Source organism: Onychomys torridus, chromosome X, assembly GCF_903995425.1.
Source record: "Onychomys torridus chromosome X, mOncTor1.1, whole genome shotgun sequence".
In the NCBI taxonomy this organism is placed as follows: domain Eukaryota; kingdom Metazoa; phylum Chordata; class Mammalia; order Rodentia; family Cricetidae; genus Onychomys; species Onychomys torridus.
Window position 1 is genome coordinate 63,633,804 of NC_050466.1, and position 15,902 is coordinate 63,649,705.

At 37.7% G+C, this 15,902-nt stretch overlaps 1 protein-coding gene across 1 annotated transcript in view; it reads right to left on the reverse strand.

The window, feature by feature from the left end:
* Map3k15 (mitogen-activated protein kinase kinase kinase 15) overlaps positions 1–15,902 on the reverse strand; it is a 132,599-nt gene that overhangs the window by 98,512 nt on the left and 18,185 nt on the right. The gene's annotated exons all lie outside the window — the stretch shown is intronic.

Consider the following 15,902-nt stretch of genomic DNA (forward strand, 5'->3'; position numbering starts at 1 on the left):
CGTATCTTTGCCTTCTTATCTAAACATCAGTTATGAGGACTTTCTCTCTGCCCTTGATCAGTGTACAGCTTGTGAACAGCGCCTGGGAAAGTAATGGTCCCTGGTTGTATAATTTGATTTCAGGATTTTGGACAAAAGGACCCAAGTGATTCTGATGTTTACAAAGTACCTATAAAACCCTGTACATGCCTAGTTTAAATACCTCATAGTTTATCAACAAACATAAAGAAGTGACTTACTAGAGAGTGAATGTGTGTGTGTGTGTGTGTGTGTGTGTGTGTGTGTGTGTGTGCGCGCACGCGCATGCACATGTGTATGAAAATAAATGTATAAATGGGGGCACTTTGAAGAATGGAGAACATAGACCAGTTCAAACAAGTAGTGGCAATGTCTTAGGATCTAAGATTTTAGAAGTAAAGGCTTCAGCTCCTGCTACTTCTCTTTCTGTGGGAGTAGAAGGAGTGAGTAGAGCTGTTTTAGTTGTTTGTGGTAGGTAGAGATAGTTTTTGTTCAGTCTTTCTTAGTGACCAAACTTCATTTTTTAAGAATAATATAATGACTTACTGAGTGCAAGTATTCTCATTTTGAGACAGAGTCCGAGACTCTGGATTGGTGACATGTTGAAAGTTTGCTCACCTGCAGAGCAAAGGTAACCTCCTCAGTTTTCTGTCCATTTCATTTATTCATTATAGCAAACAGTGTGACTTGAGAGAAATGGTCTGGTATCTGGTGTGCATTGTTAAGATCATTTCAGAAATAAATCTTACAATATTGAAGTACAGAATATAAAAATTTAAATATTGAATTAGGCAGTCAAAAGCCAAAAAAGTAAATTAATGGTCATCTTAAAGATGGAATATGTCCTTAGGGACAGCTTTTATTTCCTTATTTGTGTGATGATTAGTAAGCTGTATAGTACCCAAAGCATTTAAGAAATGTATCCTTTAGCTTTTTATCTAAAATAAACATTTGAGAGAAGTTACCAAGGCACCCCTTTCCCTCAGTAGTAACCTGCTCCTCTCTCCAGTGCACCTGGGGTTTTCTCTGCCCAGTAAATCTCAATGACAACCTTGCATAATGATTAAGTAGGATGGAGGCCAAAGTCTGCGAGCATAATTTAACTTGATCTATGTTCTCTTGTATTCTAGAGAACAACACTGGTTCTGACAGAACTGAATTCGTCATAGATGTTTTTCCCACACTGCTAATCTTTGGGTGGAAGCCATTCTTTATGTTTGATGGACAGTTTTCAGAAAACTTTATCAACAAGTATACAAGAGTCATGTACATTTAGAATAGTGCCATTTTAATACTAAACCTCAGAAATCTGAAAAACAGCAAAGGAAATGTGTTTGAAAATATGGTGTGGAATTGCCTGTCGGACTCTGAAGAATACATGTTTTAGCTTTGGATTATAAGCCACATTTATGATTTTAAAATATATTTGAAATAAATTTATTAAAATAAAAAAGAATTGGACTTGAAGACCACTAGTATAAAAAGTGCCCACATGTGATTATTTCAGACTGAAACATGTTATGCTTCAAGGAATCATCAAAACACAAACAAGGGCCAGTGAGACTTCCACACAGTTGCTCTCATACTTTCACAAAGGACCATGACACAGTTACTCCACACATATCATATTCATTCTCTCTCTCTCTCTCTCTCTCTCTCTCTCTCTCTCAAGCAAGCAAGCAAGCAAGCAAGCAAGCAAGCAAGCAAGCAAGCAAGCAAAAAAGTACAGATCCTACATGTAAAGATGTAAAGCTTCGGGAACATCAAGGAAAGGGAGTAATGATTGTAAGAGCAAGAATGTCAGGAAGTGTGCTGTGAAACATTCTCTCCTAGGAATGGCTGCATAAAAAATGACTGGAACAATAGCATTATCAATGGACATGTTAATGTGGAAGGGGAAACTTTGCTGGAGTCCCACCCTTAGATAAAGAACTACAGGCAAATATGGACAAATAGGAGAATTAGCTTCTCCCAGGATGAGCTCCCTTATTGGTAGTCTAATGCAAAGTGGTCGGCATTGAAATGAGATATACACAAACAGAAAGAGACTCAGCAGGTTGTATTCTTATATATTTGTCCATATACATATATAGAGAACAAATATAATCAAAGTAAAAGAAGCTATCAATTTGATAGTGGGGGGCATTGGAGGGGTTTGAGGGATAACAGTTTGCTAGAGGAGGGAAGTAATGTAATTCTATTTCAACTAAAAACATAAAAATATTCTAGACTAACTAAGGAGACTAACAACTGGATGCAACATCCACACAGCCAGATTCATCAGAAACATGACAGAGACAGCAAAGGACAAGATAGTTCAAGAGCTCAGCTGCAACAGTCATTCATGAGAGATTAAAATAAGTGCCCCGGCCCAAGGCTACACCCTTCAAGGAGCCACATTAAGAGTGGCACAATGCAGAGACAAAGACTTCACCATAGTCCAACGAAGCCACAAAACTAATATGCAAGTTACAAAACAGCAGGTTCAGAGGTGTGTGTGGTGGGGATCAATAGACACTATTGCAACAATAAACTACCTTAAAATGTCCATTTTTTTTTAGCAAAACACAAAAAATACACAAAGAAATAGGACAGGGTAACTCATAATACAGGGAAAAGAAAAGGCAGCATTATCTGCCTTTGAAAGGACCTAAATATTGAACCTAGAAGACAATGACTTTTAAACAACTAAGGGAAACCATGAAAAGGTAGGAAGCAGGAAGCAGAGAGGAGAAAATGGGAGCAGGAGGATTGACAAAGACAAATCACGTCTAAAATACCATAATGAAACATATTTTGTATGTTAATTAAAAATAAACAACCAAGGCCAGCCAGATGGTGCAGTTGGTAAAGCTGCCTCCTCAAAGCACTGACTACCTGAGTTCAATCCTGGGACCTTCAGGGTGGAAGGAGAGAACCCACTCTTGCAAGCTGTCCTCTGACCTCACCATGGGTGCTACAACATGCACACTCATACATACAAAACAAACAAATAAATGTTAAAAAGTATAAACCAGAATTAAGCAAAGCCAAAAAGGGAAGGCATGATAATAATGTCTCAAATAGATAGTATCTATAAACAGAAGTTATTGTAAAACAATAAAAAGAACCAAATGAGAATTTTGAAGTGGGAAAATTCAATCACCAAAATGAAATCTTCACTGGAGGAGGTCCAGGTAAGCAGACCTCAAGACAGAGTGATATCTCCATTAATGCAACCTGAAGAACAGAGTAAAAGGGATGAAGAACTATGTACAGAGTGTTAATCAAATGTGAGATAACATTAAATGAACCAGCATATACAACATATAATAGAGTCCCCAAGGGATAAAGAAACAGAAAAAATTTCAAAGAAATGATTGTTGAAAATTCCCTAAATTTGATGAATAACATTAACTCTACATAACTAAGAAACTCAATGAATTTCAAGCAGTCTGAAGACAGAGGTCTAAACTCAGATACACTATACCCTGAATCTTGAAAGATCAGGTTGGAGAGATGACTCAGTGAATCAGAGCCCTTGCTATTCGAACATGAGATCTGAGTTTAGACCCAGCACCCACATAAAAAGTCAGGCATGGCTGTTAGGGGCAGAGACAGGAAGATCACTGGTTGCTAGCCCAGCTCCAGGCTTAGTGATAGAGCCAGTTCCAAAGACATAAGGCAGGGAGTAATAAGGCAGGACACCTTGCATCCTCCTGTAGTTAGAGTTTTCCTGCCTGGCCCACAGTCAGGACAAATCTCTCTTACCCGCCAGTCCCACAGTCGCTCAGACCCAACCAAGAAAGTACACAGAAACTTATATTGCTTATAAACTGTATGGCCGTGGCAGGCTGCTTGTTATCTACCTTTTCTATCTTAAATTAACCCATTTCTGTTAGTCTATACTTTGCCACACGGCGTGTGGCTTACCAGTGTCTTTACATGTTGCTTCTCATGGCGGCGGCTGGCGGTGTCTCTCCCCAGCCTTCTACATCCCAGAATTCTCTACTCTCTTGTCCCGCCTATACTTCCTGCCTGGCCACTGGCCCATCAGAACTTTATTTATACAGAGCGATATCCACAGCATCCTCCTCTAGCCTCCATATGCACTTACACCTGCACACATTTTTGCATATATACATACAAATCCTTACAAAGACAAGAGATAAAATCTTGAAAGCAACAAGAAAAAATGACATGGACAAAGGAATTCCAGTAAGATAATATCTGACTTTTTATGAGAAACAATGAAGGTGTTGGGATGACATTCAATGTGCTAAGAAGGGCTAGAAAATGCATTTATAGGTATTGGCACACACCCATAACCCTAGCACTTAAGAGGCAGAAGCAAGAGGACTGTACATTCAAGGATATTCTGGGATACCTAACAAGTTCAAGGCTAGGTTGAGCTCCTTGGCTCTACCAAGTCTCAAAGAACCAAAGATTAAGGAAATTGCTCTGTGGTAGTCTGTTTGCCTACCATGTGATTTTTAGCACTGTAAAAATAAAATGTTGTGTGATTGATTAATTTCTTCTCTTAACTGATTTAAAAATCAAATGCAGAAATATAATGTATTTGACAACAAGGTCTAAATACATACAGGTGGGACTAAAGTTGTACTGGAATAAAGACAGGCACCAAATGGTAACCTGAATGCACAGCTAAATGGAAAGAATCAAAAACGTCACAGAAAAATGAATACAATTCCTCCCTACCATAAACATATATACATACACATCTACATTTTCTTATCAATTTCATTTAAAGGACATAATTAAGCCAGCTATGGTGGTTCACTTCCATAATCCCAGCACCTAGGAGGCTGAAGCAAGAAGACTGCTGTGAATTGGGGTCACATTAGCAAATTTCAGGTTAGTCTGAGCAATGGTGTGAGACACTACAGCAAAACAAAAGACATCAAAAATATAAATATCACAATTAAATAATTCCAGGCCTCTGTAACATGGAGGCAGATTAAAGGCACAAGAACAGAATCTATTTCTCTAGACTTCTGAAACAAACATTTCTGCTGAAATCTTGCTTGCCTTATTCCTTTAGCAAACCTATTTTCAAAAATAGCATAGGACTAAACTTTGCTCTAGTCCTGCTGAAATCCTAATAAGGTGTGAAAACAGCATTTTGACAAGCTGGATGTGTGCTATGACAGGTTCTTGCTCAGAAGGCAGAGCCAATAGCAACAGCGACCGATGAAGGCTTCCCTGCAGCTAGGAGAGGAGCTGAGTTGGGAACAAATGTTTAGCTACTGTTAGAGAAAAATAAGAGGAAAGAGAGGAAATGCATGAACTCCAAAATCAGCTCGGTGAGTTTAATAAACAGGACTGAAGAGAAAGCAGGAATCTTAACACTTGGGAAGGTAAAAATACTTCCTTTGAGAAAATCTTTCAGAAACCATCTCAAAGTTTAAGAAATTTGTCAGAAAGAAATTGGGAGTAATGACTACATTTTTAAAAGTAATTCATGAAATCCAAATGAAAGTAGCCTTTTGAGTGTACTGCTTCACTTCTTACAATGAAGAAGAGTGGGCCCCACACATCTTCAAAAGATAGAACACATTCAGGCTCTTGTGGGTAGACAGATGAAATTAAAGAGAAAAACAATGATTAGCATAGTTTATGTTCAATAGTGAACCAGAATCAGTTATTTCAAACTTACAGTTATAAATGAAATAATCTCAAGAATCCAGCTCAATTAAAATAAATTTAACAAAAACAGCTTAGTTTACTCCATGAAGAGGTACCACAACTAGTATTCTGTCCACATTGATATGTAAATCTTATCCTAGATACTCTAAATATTCCTAAAAGGATGATTATGGTAGAGTGAGTGAGGTCAGGAGGCCAACAAACAACCACTGGTCTTTGACACTGATGGCTTAGGTCTGTCCTCTTAAGATTCTAGTTCCTAGACTAGGGAATGAATTTTTCAAATTTTTTTCCATAAGTAAATATCAAACTGTGAACAGTGTCCTATACTACCACTAGGTTAAATAATAGGTTTTCAGAAGCACTCATTACAAAAGTATTAAATGTCATAACTTTTAATGCCCACCTAATACATTATCTTATTGTGTTACTTTGTTTTATTTGAAGATTTTAAAGTATTACTTCAAGATGAACATATTTCCATATTACATCTTTGTACTGTGGTCTTTTCCTAAAGATAGATGCTGAGGGGCAAAATTTATAAAAGAAACTTAAGGTTTGTATTTGTTTGTTTTGTGTTGTGTGTGTAGCCAAGGTACCAATAAAAATTTATCTCTGTATCAGCAGGGGAGGAAGATGTGCCAATTTCATCACCCTCTCGGATGAAGCAGGCCATGTTTTATTTTTCATTTTTGTAAATTTAGGTGAACAATAAACACATTAATATTGAAAAAAGCAGTCTCATTTCAACTCAAAAACAGCAATCTGAAAAATTTAAAGGGCCAAGGATTGAGTAGCAGCTCTGATCCAATCTAGATGGATGATCCTGGAAAGTGAACTTACATATTTGAAATTTAGTTTGCTTTTCTTTAAAATGGGGACAACAATAGCATCAACTTCAACAGGTGGTAGCTTAAATATGGGCATGTTTGTGACATGATTTGCACACAGTGGGCATCCAAAAAGCAATAGCTAAGCAGAGTAGCTCTAAAGCAGACTAGGACTTTTTTTTTTTTTTTACTGGAGCTGAGGACCAAACCCAGGGCCTTGTGCTTGCTAGGCAAGTGCTCTACCACTGAGCTAAATCCCCAACCCCAAGACTAGGACTTTCGCACCAAGGGGTCTATTAATTCTTGAAGTTTTTGAACCTAAATGAGACAAATTTAATCTTTGTCATCATGTGCCTTCAAGTGAAATGTAACACATCATTAGGAATGTTGGTAAAATTGCTCTAATAGTATTAGCAAGACCAAAAGACTTTTTCTTATCAGTGCCTATAGACACCTCAAAATAACTTTTAATACTCATCATTACTACAAAATTATGATTGTTCTAGACCTGCTGTTTAATCTTATTTAATACATTTGTAAAATAGCATGGAGGTTATTATGTATACCGTTTTAAATTACCTTGACTACAATTCAATATAATTTTCTTTATAAACCTTTGTGTTTAAGCATATAAAACATATTCTCAAAATCCAAAGGTCACAGATTTCTCCTGCAGCCTAAAAGAGGAGAGTATATTATTGCCTGTAGGCTAAGAACTACCACTCATGATTATTTCCAAATGCATCACAGAGAATGTCTTAGCTATAGACATGGGATTCAGAGATTTCAATGATTGTAGGGTACAGCTCATTCTGAAGCAGTTGCCTAAGTTCTTCAGGACAGCCTCAGAAAGCTGAGCATTCTGGAGCTTCTACTCAGTTATCCTTTGTTTAAAGTTTCATTTCTCTTGCTGTGATAAAATACTCTGAGACAAAAGCAATTTAAAGGAGAAGGGTTTTTTTTTTTCAATTTACAATTTCAGGTTACAGTCCACCATTGCAGGGAAGTCAAGGCAGGAACTTGAAGCAGCTAGTCATAGCCACAGTAAAGAGCAGAGAGGAATATATATGTACAGGCTTTGTACTTAGCTCCCTTAAAATACAGGACCTTACCCATGAAATGGGGGTGCCACCCACATTCAGGGTGGACCTTCCCATCTCAATTAGCCAAACTAAGAAAACCTCTTGGGCTGGAGAGATGGCTCAGAGGTTAAGAGCACAGGCTGTTCTTCCAGAGGTCCTGAGTTCAATTCCCAGCAACCACATGGTGGCTCACAACCATCTGTAATGAGATCTGGGTGCCCTCTTCTGGCCTGCAGGCACACATGCAGGACACTGTATATATAATAAATAAATCTTTAAAAAAAGAAAAAAGAAAACCTCTCACAAGATTGTCCATAAGCTAACTCAAGCCAGAGAACTGTTCACTAAGACTCTTCCCTGGTTGATTCTTAGGTTGTATCAAATGCAGAATTAAATATAGTGTGTGTGTGTGTGTGTGTGTGTGTGTGTGTGTGTGGTGTGTAACGGGGCTTCACTGTGCCATAGCATGTGTGTCAATAAGGAGACAACATGCTAGAGTTGGTTTTCTCCTTCTACCATGCAGGTTCTAGGGATTGAACTCAGGTCATCAAGCTTGACAGCAAATGCCTTTACTTGCTGAGACGTCTTGCTGGCCCAAGTTCACAATTAGAGCTAGCTATCACGTGCACTTTCAATCATGACTATTAACTAAGGACAGCTAGGATTGCTCCTCAGCTGTTTCTGCTACAAATACTTTAGTCAACATGGCTGATAATCCAATTCTAGGATGAAAACACAAACCAAGGGCCCCCATTATACCAGCACCTACTTTTATTTATTGCTAGAAGCAGGTAGCAAAATCAACTGTCAGCAACACCGGGCTTATAAATGAATTCTTTGGAGCAACTAAAGTATGTACAAGTTAACTTTAAAATGAATAACTTTTACACTTGACTTTCCAGAAAAAAAATTATACTGACACAAATATTTATTCAGGTCAGAAGAGGAAAAAACTTATTAAGGGCAGACAGTGATTTAGGAAATCCAAAATAAACTGAGTTCTGAATACTTACAGATGAATGCTAGCAGAATATGAGACTTCAGAATCTCATATCTTATAATTCAAGTGTTTCATAAGTCCTTAGTGAAAATTAAAATGGAAAGTCCAGAAGACTTAGAAAAGTTAGCAAACTAATGAACATATTGGAATACTTTAAAAAATTATTTAATGTGACCATATATAACAAGGTCAACTTATTGAGGAAGAAAGTCCAAGTTGATAGCAATCCAAAAATAATAATTACAATGTTTGTTCAAGCTTCATAAATATTTTTCTAAAAATACCCATTTAGAAAACTTTGAAGTCAACACAAATGTTTATCTAGGAAAATATAATCTGGTTTTGTTTTTTTCAAGATCAATTCAAAGAACATTCTATAATGTTACTCTTCTTGTATGTATATGGTCAAAAGAGGAACAAATGCACATAAATGCATATAAATATTTCAATAGGATAAGTGTGCCACTTCAAGAGGAATGAAAATATCTTATATTTCAGAGCTGGCACAAAGCTCAGAAGCCACCCAATTAATTGTTTTTAATACATGAGGAAACCTAAACCCAGAAAAGTTAACTAAGCGACTGACTCCCAAATGACTACAGAGCTAAACAAATCTCAGGCCTTTTCTCTCCTTTACAAGGATTCTGGAAACTGATACTTTAGCATAATTCTGAAAATCTCTAAATAAATCTAAATAAGATGCCTTAAACAAATAGGAGGGTACTGTAAATTTTATGCTCTGAATTATACCTTAAAGAAATTGTATTGCTGTCTTGTATTACAAAGACTTCTTCAGTTATTAGGCACAATTTAATAACAATCATGTGGTTCTGACATTGGTCTTGTGATAGTTAAGAGGTAAAGAGACAAGTTTTATGGTTTGTACATCCCAAGTACTCTTACCTATAAGAAAAAAATAAGATCACAGTAATGAGAAAAAGAGACAAAAAGACTCTAACAGAGATTTGAGGTGAGGCAGAAATGACAGAAGACAGAAATCAAATATGCAAAGGGCAGAGTTTGTATGAGATTGATAGTCTATGCATGTCCTAGCAAGCCTACTACTCAACTGTATCTCTTCTTACACAAGTCAGGCTCCAAACCCAGGGAATGGTGCCCCTCCACATTTAGACTGAGTTGTCCCACACTAATTAAGACAATTATGAAACACACATCCCCACAGGCCAACTTGCTCAAGATGATCACTGAGATTAGGATCACGCTTCCCAGATGATTCTAGATTGTCATGTTAACAATTAAAACTGACCCTCAGTATGTAAAAAGTAAATTATTGGTTCTCCATCTACTGTGGGCTGTGGCTTTGCTTGAAATTGAGTCTTTGCTAAAACTGGTAAAAAAAAAAAAAATTATTTGAACTCAGAAAACACAAAGGACATGGAAGAGAAAAGAGCAATTTAATTGTTCTTTTACCAGAGTCCATCAAACCCCTTATATTAAGCATGCTAGTGTCATTTTGTAAAATCTAAAATCTCCTGGGAGATGGGCCTCTGGGGAATTATCTTGATTGCACTGAGGTAAGACGACCTGCCCACTGTGGGTGACAACAGTTTTTGGATGGGCCCCTGGAGTGCATAAATGAGGAAAGGGAGCTGAATGGAAGCATTAATTTCTCTCTCCCTCTCTCTCCCTCCCTCCCCCCTCCTTCCCTCTCTCCCCCTCTTCCCCCTCCCTCTCTCCCTCCCCCCCTCTCTCTCCCTCTCTCCCTCCCTCCCTTACTTCTCCCCTCTCCTCCTTCCTGTGAATGTGATATGACCAGCTGCTTTCCTACAATGATACAAAACTGTACTCTCAAACTGTGAGCCTAAATAGACCCTTTCTCCCTGAAGTTGTTTTTGTTAGAGTATTTTATTACAGCAACAGAAAAAGAAACTAAGATATCGCATTTGATAATTTTGGCTCTGAAGCCATGGCAAACTTTAAAAGTAAGGGGGAAGAGGAAAAGACTAGGAAAAATTCTGTTATCCTTGAACTTAGGTTTAACTATGCCCATATGTTGGAGAAGCTGTCCAGAATTTAAAACAATGCTCCCAATATTACCAGCATCTGTTTCTCAAAGAATTTTCAATTCATTGGGATTATAAAGATAACCACTTGAACAGGAACAAGGAGTTTCTCTAAAATCTTACTTTCCAGAAAAAAATAATCACCTAGTGCAAAGGTCAAGAACCAGATTAGTTTTTAATAAAATAGTACTTTTTAATAATGTGATTCTAGCTTGGAAATTTAACTCTTATGTACAAAACAACTGAACTCTGGCATTAGGTCATGACAAGTGAAAATGAGGTCTAGCATTCTTTCAACAATTTCTTTTATAAACATAAAATGGAACATACCACCCAATAATTCTCCTGATATATAGCGATAATGTAGGTCTCCATCTCTCTTCTCTGTTAAATTTATGTAGTTTTCAGGTAATGAAACTTCAATTCAATTAAAAAAATTATTTCTGTCTTAGCAGCTCTTGAGGTACATATGACTTCCATACTTATATTGTTTCTCCAATGAAATGTTTATAATGCAGTGCATACCCAGGTGCATTATTCAAAGCCCCATCAGTTGGGAGCTCTTCAGCTGACCAGCTCTGCTGTCAGACCCTTCTGGAACTTTATCAGTGGCAAAATGTACCTCACCCAAGGTTATACTCCTTGCATGGGTATATGAATACAAGAGTGTGAAAACCTGGGCATCTCATGATAACCCAAGACAGCACAGAAAAGCCCAAGCTCAGACTTCCCAGGGAACGTGACCACAGCTATCACTATCAATGGGCCAGCCTCATAGTTCCACTCATCTCTGCTCAATCTGTCTTCATTCCCTCCCCTTGCCCAGTGTGGACCCCAAGGGCACTTCTTAATAAGCCACTTGGACCCTAAATCAAGTCTCAGACTCTGCTTCCAGCGATTCATAAAAATCAACCCATTAAAAGGAATATTAGAACAAAAGAAGTTGCAGAACACCTTTAGATTATGCACACTACTGACAAAGTACAGGGAAGTTCCAAGGTTGACTAGACTAAACAGCCTCAGGGCTGGCTATATTTTCAATCTTTTTTCTTCCATAAAGATGCAATCTTGATCTACCATAATATAAACATGCTATAGATAAAAAATACAGCAAAAGTGAGAAGTTATACCTGAATTATGAACTAAATGTGGTATTAAAATATTTTTGTGAAAAGTGCTTTTTATAATCAGTTCAGAAAAATAAATAGTTCCATCTATAAGAACAATCAAAATAGTAAAGTTTAATTGAATTTAAATCAAGGAGGTGAAAAATGCATATTCTGAAAACTATGAAACACTTGCTGGCAGAAATGAGACAACCAAAATAAACAGAAAGATAGCCCATGTTCATGGATTAGAAAATTTAGTAGGGTTAAGAGATTATGTTTGTTAATTTTGTTACTTTTTATATTGTAGTTGCAAAACACCTCACAAAAGCAATTTAATGAAGGTTTTATTTTTGACTCATGGTTTGAGGATATGCTGTCATGGTGGAGAATGCATGAATATTGAGTGGAGCTCCAGCTATGGTAATTTCCAGCACTGGAAAAGGGAGGAGCAGAAGGATCAAGAGTTCAAGGTCATCCCTTGCTACATAGCAAGTTTAAGGTCAGCTCTGGCTACATGAAACCCTGTGTCAAATCAATTAACAAAAAAAAAATCTATAAAGCCTCTGATGAGGCACTTGGTTACAGAATATATGAAGATCTTTAACAACTCATAGTAAGTATACAACCCAATTAAAAAAGGGAAAATGACTAGAAAAGAAATTTTACCAGTTGGGCGGTGGTGGCGCACACCTTTAATCCCAGCACTCAGGAGGCAGAGCAGAGGCAGGCAGATCTCTGTGAGTTCAAGGCCAACTTGGTCTACAAAGTGAGTTCCAGGATAGGCACTAAAGCTACACAGATAAACCCTGGCTAAATAAAAAAGAAACTAGAAAAATAATTTTTACCATTAAAAACTGTAGGGCCTGGAGAGATGGCTCAGCAGTTAATAGCACTGACTGCTCTTCCAAAGGACCCAGGCTCAATTCCAGGTACCCACATGGCAGCTTACAACTGTCTGTAACTCCAAGATCTGACACCTTCACACAGACATACATGCAGGCAAAACACTAATCCACATAAAATAAAAATAAATAAGTTAAAAAAACTAAATAGCTAATATTAATACGAAAATCAAGATGTCAATATCACTAGTTAGTATAGAAATGTAAATTAAAATCACAGAACTATCACATCATATTCACTAAAATAGCTATAATGAAAAGACACACACACAAGACAGGCACCAGGAATTGGTGGGACTATGAGGAAACTGGACCTCTCAATTCATGTAGAAATGTAAAACAGTACAGCCTGTTTAGAATCATTGTGATAAGTTATAGCTCACATATATATTAAATATATATAATATTACACACATACACCACAACTCAGAAATTTCACTCCTGGTATCTATCCAAGAGGACGAACACATGTCTACATAAAGACCTGTACTTGAATGTTCATGGTGGCATTGTGTATTATTGAGGAATATGGAGAATAAATGTGGAATATCTACACAGCAGAATGCCATTCATCAACAAAAAGATAAAACTATGACTGTACATTATGTCATGGATGATTTATTTATGTATTTATTTATTTATTTATTTTGGTTTTTCAAGACAGGGTTTCTCTGTAGCTTTGGAGCCTGTCCTGGACTAGCTCTGTAGACCAGGCTGGTCTCGAACTCACAGAGATCTACCTGCCTCTGCCTCCCGAGTGCTGGGATTACAGGCGTGCATCACCACCGCCCAGCATCATGAATTTTTAAATCATCATGCTAAGTGAAAGGCACAAAAGAATGTACTATGTATGACCCATTTATATGAAAAGACGAATCTATAAAAATTGCAGAGATTAGCAGTTTCTTGAGGCTGAGAGTGAGAAAATAGGGATTGTCTGCAAGTAGACAGCTTGGGGATTGATGTAAATATTCCAAAACTGGATTGTTGCAATGGCTTAACAACTCTGTAATTTAACAAAAATCACTAAGATAGACAGTGGGCTTAATTAAAACAGGTAGAATTTATGGTGTGTCCATTATATCTAAGTAAAACATAAAAAATCCTGGGACATGAGAATATGAACATTATCTGAAAAGGGGGTTTGCAAAGGAGCCCAGAAGAGCTGGAGATGTTCCAGTCTGAAACCTAGGGATGGGTTTATAATTCTTCAAATCCCTATAAAGCATTGTTCCTGAAAAGGAAGACAAGTATGCCTATCTCTCTTTCATATCAACTTGAAGTCAATGAACTTTCAGGAAAAATTCTAGAACCAACAAGCCACTCCCTGAAGTCCTCAAAACAGCTTGATTTTCACTTGTATATACAAATTATTTTAAACATATGACAGCATGTTTGCATGCTCAGAGTATGGCATTTAGTCTATACCCAACTCACAAGCTTTACACTTCACTATCTATGACTATGGTGGTTGTGGTGGTAGTGTGTGTGGGGGGGAGATGCCTGTGTGTTTAATCTTTCCAAAGTGATCACAAACCAACATTTCTATCAGTTCCTCTCTTGTAACCTCTGATATCATATGATTGCAGGACTCAATCCACAGACAAGGTATAGTTAAGCAAACTCTTCTTAAAATTCAACTAATTTACTTTGACATTCTGTATTAATGTTTAATCACCCACCATTAACTGCCAACTGCCCATTCTGCTGATGCAAACCATTTTTGTTTGCCTTATTTACATCCCATCTGCAATGGAAAAATTAATTCTCTTTTATTGCCCGAAAGAAGATAATATTGAAGGATGAGCATGAATGTAAGCACTCCCCAGTTTAATTCCCTTTAGTTTTTCCTAGTTGATGCTATTTTATTTCCTCTAAGTTATCTCCAGTCATTCTCTAATTCTTCTGAATGCTGTGGTACTGTATACCTTCACAAGCATTTGAATACTAGGCACTGAATTTTACTGGAATGCCGATTGTAGCAGAGGTGGCTGTTGCCAAATCCTCTAGAGTAAGTTATTCCCAAACAAACCACACTGGAAGAAAGGGCTAAATTATACTTAGAATTACTACAAACGTTAATCGAATTCCTGGGTGATTAGGAGGGTATGCCAGAAAGACATACATATTCCTACTTCTGTTTAGAAGAGAAACTCCAAGCTACTCTATCTTATTCTCTAAAAATACCTGTGTATAAATCTATGTTCCAATGGTAATCACCTTGTTTCTAAAATGTCGTCCCTGGGTGGGGAAGGAAGGTTGACCTCATGTGGGAAATTCCGTTTGCGTCCTGAATCCCTCAGCTGCTCCAGTGGGACCTTCTGAAGGAGCAGTCACATAAAGCTCCTACTCTCCTAAAGAGGCTACCCTGCTATGAACCTCATTTCCTGGGCTCTTTCCACCATGTCCCTGGAGGAATTCCAAGTGGAATAGAAAAAGTGGCAAGAAAGACTTTCCTTCTAGAAGGGCTGGTGGGAAAGAAGCTGTGCTCTAAGGGCTTATTCCTGAGTCTAAGTTATAGTTTCTTAAAACACAATACCATATATCAGAAGGTGGGTGGGAAGCAGCTTGGGGCACATTCAACAGGTAGGGCTAGAGATGACTCAGTAGTTAAGAGCAGTGGTTGCTTTTCAGAGGACCTGGGTTTGATTCCCAGCACCTACATGGCAGCTCACAGTCCTCTGTAATTCCAGTTCCTAGAGATCTGATGCTCTCTTCTGGACTCCATGGACAATGTATGCACATGGTGCACAAATAGACATGCAGATAAAACAACCATACACGTAAAATCAATTATTTGGTTTTCTTTGTTTGGTTTTTTGAGACAGGGTTTCTCTGTGTAGCTCTGGCTGTCCTGGAACTTGCTCTGTAGACCAGGCTGGCCTTGAACGCAGAGATTTGCCTTCCTTTCCTGCCCAAGTGCTGGGATTAAAGGCATGCATCACCACTGCCTGGCTGAAATATATATATGGTAATTTGGTACATTTTCTGAGGAGGCAAGCTGTTGAAAAGTTTTTTAGGGTGACAGTTTCATAAGCTTGCTCAAAGCAACATGGTGATGAAATTATGCAAGCACAGGAACTTGTTTGATGCAAAGCCGGAAACTTCAGTACTTGGGGAAGAAACAGGTAGAAACAGAAGGAAATGGAATTCCACCCCATTTCTTTTTTACTATATCAGAGAATGTTAGGCATGGCCCCCATATGAACTGGGACACAAGTTCATATTTCTCCATTACCAGGAAAACTTTGGTAGGCAAGTTTGGAATGTTGGCCTCCAGCAAAACAAAAC